At 39.3% G+C, this 10,488-nt stretch overlaps 1 long non-coding RNA gene across 1 annotated transcript; it reads right to left on the minus strand.

Annotated features, from left to right (window-relative positions):
* Positions 1 to 3,836: 3,836 nt before the first annotated feature.
* LOC141438050 (uncharacterized) lies at positions 3,837 to 4,488 on the minus strand. Its single transcript, XR_012452447.1, has 2 exons — positions 4,162 to 4,488; positions 3,837 to 4,112 (listed from the first exon to the last, which is right to left on the minus strand). It is a non-coding gene; the product is annotated as an uncharacterized lncRNA (long non-coding RNA).
* Between the last annotated feature and the right edge of the window lie 6,000 nt (positions 4,489 to 10,488).

The raw sequence follows: 10,488 nt of genomic DNA on the forward strand, positions 1-10,488 counted from the left end.
TTGTTTCTTATTTAGCCACTTAAGCAGTCACGCTAGCGACGTCTATACCGTAGCCCTCATCGAGAAACTTTCGTCCATTCGTTCGTTTTGTTTCGTCTTTCGGTTTCTTGTGCCCAGTAGTGGTGTAGCGGTATAGCACGCGGCGCGGAATGCCGAAAACCTGGGTTCGATTCCCAGTGCTGGTCTTATTTCTCTGGTTTTTCTGTGCATCTATATTTCAGTTTGTATTTTCAAGTAATGATTCACTTCATTATTTTGTTTATTGCATATCACATTCCAAACATGGATGAAATTTCAAATAGGCAGGTTTACATGTGACGCCCTGATGGGACACAGGAATATTAGAGGACAATTAAGTATGTATTTTATTTTATTATTATTTTACATACAACAAATCTATGATAACCATTAACTATCACTAATTAATTAGGGTTTAAATTGTTTGCTTTAAGAGCTAATGCACTGATTTTGCCTTTAAATGCTGCAATAGAAGCTAAGTATAATTTGTGTTCACCGGGAGCGCCAGTTCGCATACTCTTCGCAAGTCATACCGTAATTTTTGTCCGAATCATAGTTTGTCATAATTTTATTCCACTGAAACCTTACAGTTTTCATAAATTTATAAATGGTCGTCCTATAGAAAACTAAAGGTTAGCTTAGTTTTGTTTTATAACAATACGGTATTTAACTATTATCGAATATGCCTGTTATCGAATAGAAAAACAATTTTTAAGCTACCTTTACAAATAACAAAGTTATAAAGGTTTGAAATTCAAGGTTAGACAGAGAAAGACATACTGGCATGTGACGTCACACGCCAGTACCGCCATACTTGCTGCATAGAGAAAAGCGTTTGAGAAAGAGACAGGTATATAGATTTTTCAAAAAATCACTGTAAATCCAATTTTCAACCGATTTAAATTTTCTCTTCGCTAAACACTATCTGTATATCTATATTTTCATAATAATATTAAGATATGGCAAAATCAGGAGTTGTCAAATACCGTATTCTGAACAATTATTGGATTCAGAGAAAAAAGAATTATGACAAACGATCGTTCTGACAAACATTACATTCGGACTTCCAATAAGTATACAAGCCGAAATCGACCCGTGTTCACCACTTAGCAGTAAACCTGTATTTAAGTGGTGGGGGCACGTAGCCGCTACGCCGTAGCACGCACCCGTAGCGCTCATTGAGTCGCCCGCCTCAATGGCCGCCAGAGCGAGACGGAATCCCAATTCATTCAGTCGTCCCAGCCTATGCATATTATACTTACTCAGTTTTTTTATATAATGTTAGAATCATCATCATCATCCCAGCCTATATACGTCCCACTGCTGGGCACAGGCCTCCTCTCAGAACAAGAGGGCTTGGGTCATAGTTCCCACGCGGGCCCAGTGCGGATTGGGAACTTCACGCGCACCATTGAATTGCTTCGCAGGTTGATGCAGGTTACATCACGATGTTTTCCTTCGCAAAACTCGAGGTAAATTTCAAATGTAATTCCGCACATGAATTTCGAAAAACTCAGAGGTGCAAGCCGGGGTTTGAACCCACGAGCCTCTGCTTGAGAGGCGATAGGTCAAACCACTACGCCACCACTGCTTCATCCACGCAGGATGTTAGGATAGTTTTATGTAAATACAGATATTTGTATTTACCTATTTTACAAAATGTTAACATTATTATACCTCAAACATATCAACCCCAAGCGACGGAAAACAAGGTTGTGTTCAGTTTAAGACCTTTTGCACTCTTTGTGCATTGTGCTTGTCATTCACCATTGCAACCTTAGAACACAATAGTGTAGCCCGGTCCGGTTTCTGTCCGCCTTTCTCATACGTGTCCGGTTGTCCGGCGTCAGACTTTGAACGTCTTAGATTCAATAGCTTATACAACCCCGACATAAACCGCTTTATTCACACTAGGATTTAAAATGAGACCTCAAAGCTCTCGGTAAACGGGTGCCGTGCTATATATCCTTTGACGTCGTACGCTTTTGCTTTGATTCGAGGTTCACTGGTTGTACATTAAAAACAGTCTTAAGGGGCTGTTTCACCACCCATTGATTAGTTTTAACTGACGGTTAAATGTGATGCCATCTCCGTCTATTCGAACAAAACAGAGACGGCATTACATTTAACCGTCAGATAAATTTAATCAATGGATGGTGGAACAGGGGGTAAGTCTTGTGACTTTTTATTACTAGCTTTTATTTAGTCTCACCTGTTTCTTTATTTATTTTTGTTTGGGTCAAATCTTGGAAGCTAAATTTGACCCACTTCCAGTAGTCCGATCGACTTGTTTGGCATACTATGTAAATTTGGTGACAATAATCTGGTAGTGACAGCTCGGTGGTCCTGCCAGGATCGTCTCCGCAGGAAGGAACTCCTCAGTGGTTAATAGTACTGACTTGAAATTGGGTACGGATATGTAGTTTAGATGACAATGCAAGTAAATGATTTTTTTAACAGAAACTTTTTTAACATAAAACTGGTAAGTGATTGACCTACTTATGTCAAAAGTGCAGATTGAAGAATTGACCCATGGCCTGATGAAAAGAGCAGAGACCAAAGATATATTTCCATATTTATATGGCGTCTACTTTGAGGTATACACTTTCCAATAAAAAAAGAATTATCAAAATCGGACTACTCTATAAAAAAATATATTATATATACGCGTCGATTTGAGAACCTCCCTCTTAAAAAAATACTTGCTAAATTCCTGTTTCACCTCCGCGCGGGTTCCCCTGAAATTACTATACGTTCAAGCATCAAGGAAAAACCGTGCAGATTTGATCGCCGGCGATTTTCTTTTTTCCTCACTGTAAGTAGTATTTGAAAATCAATTTGTTCCGCAGCAATTTCCGATTGGACGTCCCGGGGCAAGTCAAGCACGCCGGCCGGGGCGTGACGGACGCGCCGGGCCATACGGTCCAACAGGGCGCAGTCAGGCCGAAGGATAACCTTTCAAAGTCAACAAACATCTCGCAGTCTGGAGCTGCAAGATAAATCCAAGGGTTTTATAAAGACAATTAAGAGCTTGGGCATTGGGCTATTGGGCGGAGCTAGAATGTTGCACCGTACGAGTATATGACCGTACGTGGGTCAATAATCGCGAATGCATGCGTGAATGCGTGAATTAATAATGGCTTGAGAAGTATCTTCGTTCCATTCTCCATACAAACGTAGTCCCGGTCTCATTTGAAAACTAGGCAACAGAAATAGATGAAATTCTGTAAGTATGGACTAGACGTAATTATCATTTAGTTTTCATTTAAAGTTAAATTTTCTAACTTATCCTCGAACACCTACCCGTAAACGTGTACCAGCTCTTGGTGTATTAATAAAACATCCGCGGCGCGAGCAAAGTGCACGTAAGTATGTAAATTATCTAAACATTATCCTAACAAATTACCATTTTAACACCTACGCGTCTCCGCTCTAAGTGAGCCGAAGTAAAGAGCTGACCTCGACTCGACTCTAATCGACTTGCAATGTTTTGCATACAAATACGGAAGGCGTCACGTAACGTGTCATCAACCCCCATACCACAACTCTTATGGGGTGACAGTCTTTACCTACCGGCCCGGACAATACCGACATGGTAATACCGACCCCGTTTTTCGTGTACACGTACATTTAATGCCATGCCACTAAATATTAGCCCGCGTTTACCTTTACTTGCCCGAATTTCGCTTGCCATACCAACGTTTGCCATAAAATATATAGAACCGTGCTGTTTTCAGGATTTTTTTAAATGTCATCATATAGAATGCAGTAGGTTAGTTTAATATGGTTTACTAATGATTCGGCGAAAATTATTTAGCAAATTATTAGCTCCCAAACTATTTATCCCATATTTTTATTTAGGCGAAATGTTATTTCCCAACTCAACATTTCGCACTGATATCATTTCCCAACTAATCATTTGATAAATTATTATTATGCAAATTATTACCTGGGATTTTTTTAAGATGTCGTTTATGTTTTGGTCAAACGTATTGATTGGCATACCTTAACTTAGCAACATATTGAATGGCATACAACCTACTTTCCTAGTGGCAGTTATCCTGGCTGCTATAAAAAAAACCTAACATCGAAGGCTAAGGCGGGAGCTACGCTCCGCTTCGCTCTCGCCTTAGCCTTCTGAACCTAAACTATCCAAGTCGCTTCTGCTCCGAGCCGTCTTGCTCGCTCGCTTCGCTCGCTCGCACAAATTTTACAGTAAAACTTTGCAATATAAAAATTGGCCAAATGTTATTTGACAATTTGTTATTCGCCTAAGCCAATCATTTGCTACATAATTATTTGCCACATAAAAGTGTGATGAAGTAAAATTTTGCAATATAAAAGTGTTGCGTAATAAGAAAAATGCGGAGTAAAGTTATGCCAACGAATTGTTTGCCAAATGAAACTTTGGCGAAAGATTGGTTGCTAAGTGAAATTTGGCGAAACATATTTCGCCGAAAAGGCAGTACACCGTTTAATATCAACTCTGAAGAAATTACTATTTCGGAAATAAATTACTTTATGGCAAATGAAAATTCTAGAAAACGGTACATTTGGGCATATGAAATTCAGGCAAACGATAGAGAACCATTAGCCCGATATGCATCGTACCGCGGTGATTTATCTTGACCTGATAAATACCGACCTGATAATTACCCGCATGTCAATACCGACCCTGTTTTTCGTAAACACGGAATATTAATAAATTTAGTAGAAAATAACTTAATTTGGTCCTGGCGCTTCTGAACCTAACACAAACGGGACGGGAAAAACATGTCGGTAATTATTGGCTTCCGATTATCAAACCGGTATTTATCGGGAATGTTAGAGTGGTATTTATTCCTACCGGGTAGATATTGCGTGACCGGAATTTACCGCGCTGTTATTTCAAAGCCATTTGGGCCACCAAATATCAGGTCGGCATTGGTCGGCCGGTAAAGTCATGTCGGTTTTGAGTGCTCCCTCTCTTATGAGATACTACGGCAGCGTAGAATCGTAATTCTATGCTAATATTATATACGAGTTTCTTTGCTTCGTCTTTTACTACTACCATTACTGAACCAATTGACATGCAATTTGCCATCGTTCTCTCTGTAGCCTAAATGACTGAGGTAGCATTGATGAATGAGGTATCATTAGATTTATCGTAACTCTCGGAGTGTATGTACATATATATAAAATGTTAAAACACTTTAAAGCTACAATTATCACAGGAATATCAAAACGGTATAATGCAATTAAAAAAATAATTGAAAAATCGAAAAGACTGCCTTGAAAAATCTTTTGTTAAATGAAAGCTAAAAGGTTAAAGCCAGTTTAGTAGTCTAGAACTCTTTTAAATAACTTAAAGTTCTGACTGTTGAAGCTTCAGTTAATAAACAAAGTCCTAGCTATCATATTTTTTCAAGTTGTTTTAAGCAGTTCGGTTATTGTTTTTGTAATTAACTTTTCATGCGATCAAACCAACGTCGAAACTGTTAGAGTGGGTCGAAATTGAATTATCACACGAACGTCCGGAAAATTAGTGTAATGCTTCCAAAAGAGCAATCACAGGAAATGGTATTTATTGTTTCCAATTAAATTAAATAGATCAGTAAAGGGCAATCGAATTCGATTGCAGAGACACCGGAGCCGGCGAGCCTTTGAGAGCGCCGAGCTGACCCGGAAGTTTCGATGTACTTTAATTCTCGAGCCACCATGGAATCATTTCACAGTAAACATCATAGTGACATCGCATTAATTAATAAGGAAAATCGTAATGACTTTACATTTGAAAAGGTTCCATGGTTCAAGAATTAAAGTTCTTGATCATACTAGCTTCTTTTTAGGGTTCCGGAGCCAAAATGGGAAAAACGGAGCCCTTATAGTTTCGCCATGTCTGTCTGTCTGTCCGTCCGCGGCTTTGCTCAGGGACTATCAATGCTAGAAAGCTGTAATTTTGCACGGATATATAGGTAAACTATGCCGACAAAATGGTATAATTAAAAGTTTAAAAAAAATTTTTTTAGGGTACCTCCCATAGACGTAAAGTGGGGGTGATTTTTTTTTCTCATCCAACCCTATAGTGTGGGGTATCGTTGGATAGGTCTTTTAAAACCATTAGAGGTTTGATAAGACGATTTTTCGATTCATTGATGTACTTGCGAAATATTCAACTTTAAAGTGCAAAATTTCATTAAAATCGAGCGTCCCCCCCTCTAAAATCTAAACCAGTGGGTGGACAAATTCGAAAAAATTCAGAATGGTAGTAAGTATATCAAACTTTCAAGGAAAACTATAGCGGCCAAGTTTTCTTGAGAATTATTAGTAGTTTATGAGTAAATAGAAGCCTAAGGTATAACATATACCTAAACTTGGAAGATTCCGTATAAAATACGAAATCCTTAGAAAACTATTACTTAATTTTTTCGTAATGGCTACGGAACCCTATTTTGGGCGTGTTCGACACGCTCTTGGCCGGTTTTTTTGCTTTTAGTTTTAGTTTAGTTAGAAAATAAGTTAACTTAATAAGCTAAACAACTTAAATGAATGCTAATAAGCATACTAGTACCTGAACTACCAGTATGCCACTAAACAAGCATGCTTAATGGTAGCACGTGCCCTATACACACATTCTAGTAGGTAAACATTTGCTCAATAGTAGCATGCTTTCGTGCTAGTAACGAGCATGTACAACAGTAGCTTAATTCTTGCAGATACAACTTATTTGACATAAGATTTCAGCTTTGCACGTGTGGTTAATTTTCCAGTAAATTATTATTATTATTTATTATAACTATTATATCTATATGTACAGCTAAAGTCAGAGCATCCAAGCCACTTTTAAAGTACCCGTAGTTGGGTCTAAGTGAAAAACCTTGTAACGAATTCCCCCTCAATTCGGCAAAGCAAAGGAAATGGATTGGATTCCAAACGCCAGATCGTTCACGGCTCTTGGAGGCCGATAATTTTTTGAATCTGAAATTGCACTGAAATATTTGGCTTCCGTAACAGTTTAGGGCATTTGAGTACGCTGACAAATCGCCTTTGCAACTATTAGTACGCTACCATTCTTCATTGCTATAAGCTGGTAAAATATACAAGATGTTAATTAAATAAACTGATCTTTAAACCAACTTTAAAGCAGGTTGTTTTTTATTGTGCGCAGTTAGTGAAGATTTCCGGAAGTAATCGCTCCCAAAGTAGCAAAAATTGTGCCCCCCCCCCCTCTATCTTGTAAACCGTTTGTCCAAAAAATATAGAAAGGTAACGCTTAATAAATACTTTCAACGAAAATTGGTTTCAACATGATCGGATATACCGTTTTTGACTTATTGCCGAAAAACTGCGCTTCTCAACAAAAGGACGTAAGTGCCGTGAACGCTCGTTCTGGTAATAAATTTAAAAACTGTAGTGTTTTAATTGTGTTATAACGCACATAATTACTTGATTTTTTTCGTAATGGCTACGGAACCCTATCTTGGGCGTGTCCGACACGCTCTTGGCCGGTTTTCTAAAAATGTCGAAGCTAAACTGACACGTTCAAACGAGTACGTAGATTTAGAAATCGAGTAGAAGGGAACTTTCCTGACTCGTAAAAACAGATAAGCGTGTTATGAAAATTGTTAAGATGTAAGAAAACAAATACAACGAACTGTTTGTGATACGTCATACGAGGTTGGTAAGTAAGGTTTTACACATGTGACGAGTGATAAGCCCGAGCCGCAAGGCATCGTCAGCCTGTGTCCTCTTGTCTCCTAAAGGGTTGGAGTTTACATATTTCTCCTGTTTTACTAGGCTAACGGCGAACGTTTTTCTGAACTCAAATAACTTTAATTCATACCAGTGAACCATCTTTGAAGAATATAAATAAGTAGCGCGCTATCTCCGCGCTCATTGGCTGCAATATTGATATAAGCCAATAACCGCACTGGCGTCGCGTGAAATAGCCAATCAGCGTGTGGTATTTTCTCTATTACTTAGGGAAAGGTTTTCTGATCGCGTAACCGTTTTGTGGATACAGCGATGAAGTGAAACCGATCGCGCCGAAAGTGAAACTTGGCGCAGAAATATTAAAAGACGAGTTTTTTTTTAAACAATTTAAAAATAGTAGATTGTGAAACAAGATCATAAAACGACCTATTTTGCCCAAGACGTTCATATAGCCTGGAGGGATAGACACGTCGAGGGGAAAATGGGTTTAATGGGCCAAGTATACACCCTAACGCGGGCTAAAAATGCCGAATCACCTAGTATATATCAATATTTTTGACATACATACAAATATCCACGGAACCTTTGATGCGCGCGACTCGAGCTTGTCCGGTTTTTTAACGACAATTTAACCTAATGAGACCCTAAAAAACGCGTAAAGCCCTCGAACTTGTGCTTCAATGGTTTTATTGCGTTCCCAATAAACCCCTCTTCTCCCCCCACCACAAGCACGACCCCGACCTTAACTCTTCCGAACAAACAACACTTCACTCTAAAGTAGTGAACATGCATGACAAATAATAATTTGCAAATGCAAAATATATTCTTATTAGTGATTTTGCAACGCCGTGGTGGCCTAGTGGTTTGTCCTATCGCCTCTCAAGCAGAGGGTCGTGAGTTCGAACCACGGCTCGCACCTCTGAGTTTTTCGAAATTTATGTGCGGAATTACATTTGAAATTTACCACGAGCTTTGCGGTGAAGGAAAACATCGTGAGGAAACCTGCACAAACCTGCGAAGCGATTCAATGGTGCGTGCGAAGTTCCCAATCCGCACTAGGCCCGCGTGGGAACTATGGCCCAAGCCCTCTTGTTCTGAGAGGAGGCCTGTGCCCATCAGTGGGACGTATATAGGCTGGGATGATAATGATGATGATGATGATTTTGCAATTTATCATTTAAATTAGATAAATTGTCTCTAACATTGTCTTTTCAAAGTTGAATATCTCAAAAAAGATTGAACCGATTTTAAGCAGTAGCTGTTTACCGCGGTTCCGTCCGCATACAATTCTTTAAGACTTACCAAATATGCATTTATAATATTAATGGGATAGTTCAATAAGTTATCATTAAATTGGACGTAGTTATGCAAACAGGAATCAACCCACACCTCCCCCCAAAGTCTAGATAGTATGCAACCAGGTACTAAAATGCACCTTCTATTGATTGATAGGTATCTATTGATAGAAGGTGCATTTTAGTCACTGTTGCTACTCAAAGTCAAAGTCAAAGTCAAAATATCTTTATTCAATTTAGGCTATAACAAGCACTTATGAATGTCAAAAAAAATCTACCACCGGTTCGGAAAAACCTCTGCTGAGAAGAATACGGCAAGAAACTCAACGAGGTATATATTTTATTTTAAAACAGATTTACAATATTATTAAATGATATGTATACATCACAAGTATTTTTAACACAGTAGGTTCGCTATTTGAAGGGATCGCTAATCGCCATGATATAATCATTAACTTTGTAATACGCCTTTGATATTAATGTCTTCTTGACAATAGATCTGAATTTTGTATCCGTTTCATTTATAATATATAGATAATACTTATCTAATACTTTATTTATTTATTTATTTATTAATACTTATCATAATGATAATATTTATCTAGACTTTGGTTGGGGAGAGGTGTGGGTTGGTTCCTGTTTGCATAACTACGTCCAATTGGACTAGGAAGGCAACACTGAGAGAGGAATGGCGATGGACAATGCGGCGTATCACCACCCCAGATAAGACGACCATGACGTCAGCGGAAGACGTCCACAGCTGAACAAAGGCCTCCCCCTTAGAACGCCACAATGAACGACAACTCGCCACTTGCATCCACCGGTTTCCCACAACTCTCACGATGTCAGTCCACCTGGTGGGAGGCTTGCCAACGCTTCGTGGTCGCCACTCGAGGACTTTTCTCCCCCAACGGTTATCTGTTCTTCGAGCGATGTGGCCCACCCATTGCCACTTCAACTTGCATATTTTTGCAGGTGCTAGGACCTTGTGCAAAGTTCGCCCGGATTGCTACCACCATCTTGTTTGCTAATCCTGCCGTGAAGCAGCATTGCTTGCACTGTTGTGTTTCGGCGTGGAGAGTAAGACAGCCGGTGAAATTACTGGCACTTGAGGTATCCCATCTTAGGCCTCTAGGTTGGGAACGCATCTGCAATACCCCTGGTGTTGCAGATGTTTATGGGCGGTGGTGATCTCTTACCATCAGGAGACCCACTTGCTCGTTTGTCATCCAGTCGAATAAAAAAAAATGTCGGTGACTTTAGTACTTCGACGAATTTCCGTATTCCGGATTCTATCGCTCCACAGAAAACCAGCTTTGCTGCACATAATGTGCGGCAACACATGCTGAGTGGAGACCCTTTTCGGTATCCTGCCGTGTCACCAAGTAACATAGTTTTAGTGCTAGTTCTAGTCTTAGTTTTAGGTGGTACTTATGGAGCCAAAATAAACCTTTCTTTCTTTCTTTCAAAGAAAGTCCAAGCA

This window comes from Choristoneura fumiferana, chromosome Z (assembly GCF_025370935.1).
Source record: "Choristoneura fumiferana chromosome Z, NRCan_CFum_1, whole genome shotgun sequence".
Lineage (NCBI taxonomy): Eukaryota > Metazoa > Arthropoda > Insecta > Lepidoptera > Tortricidae > Choristoneura > Choristoneura fumiferana.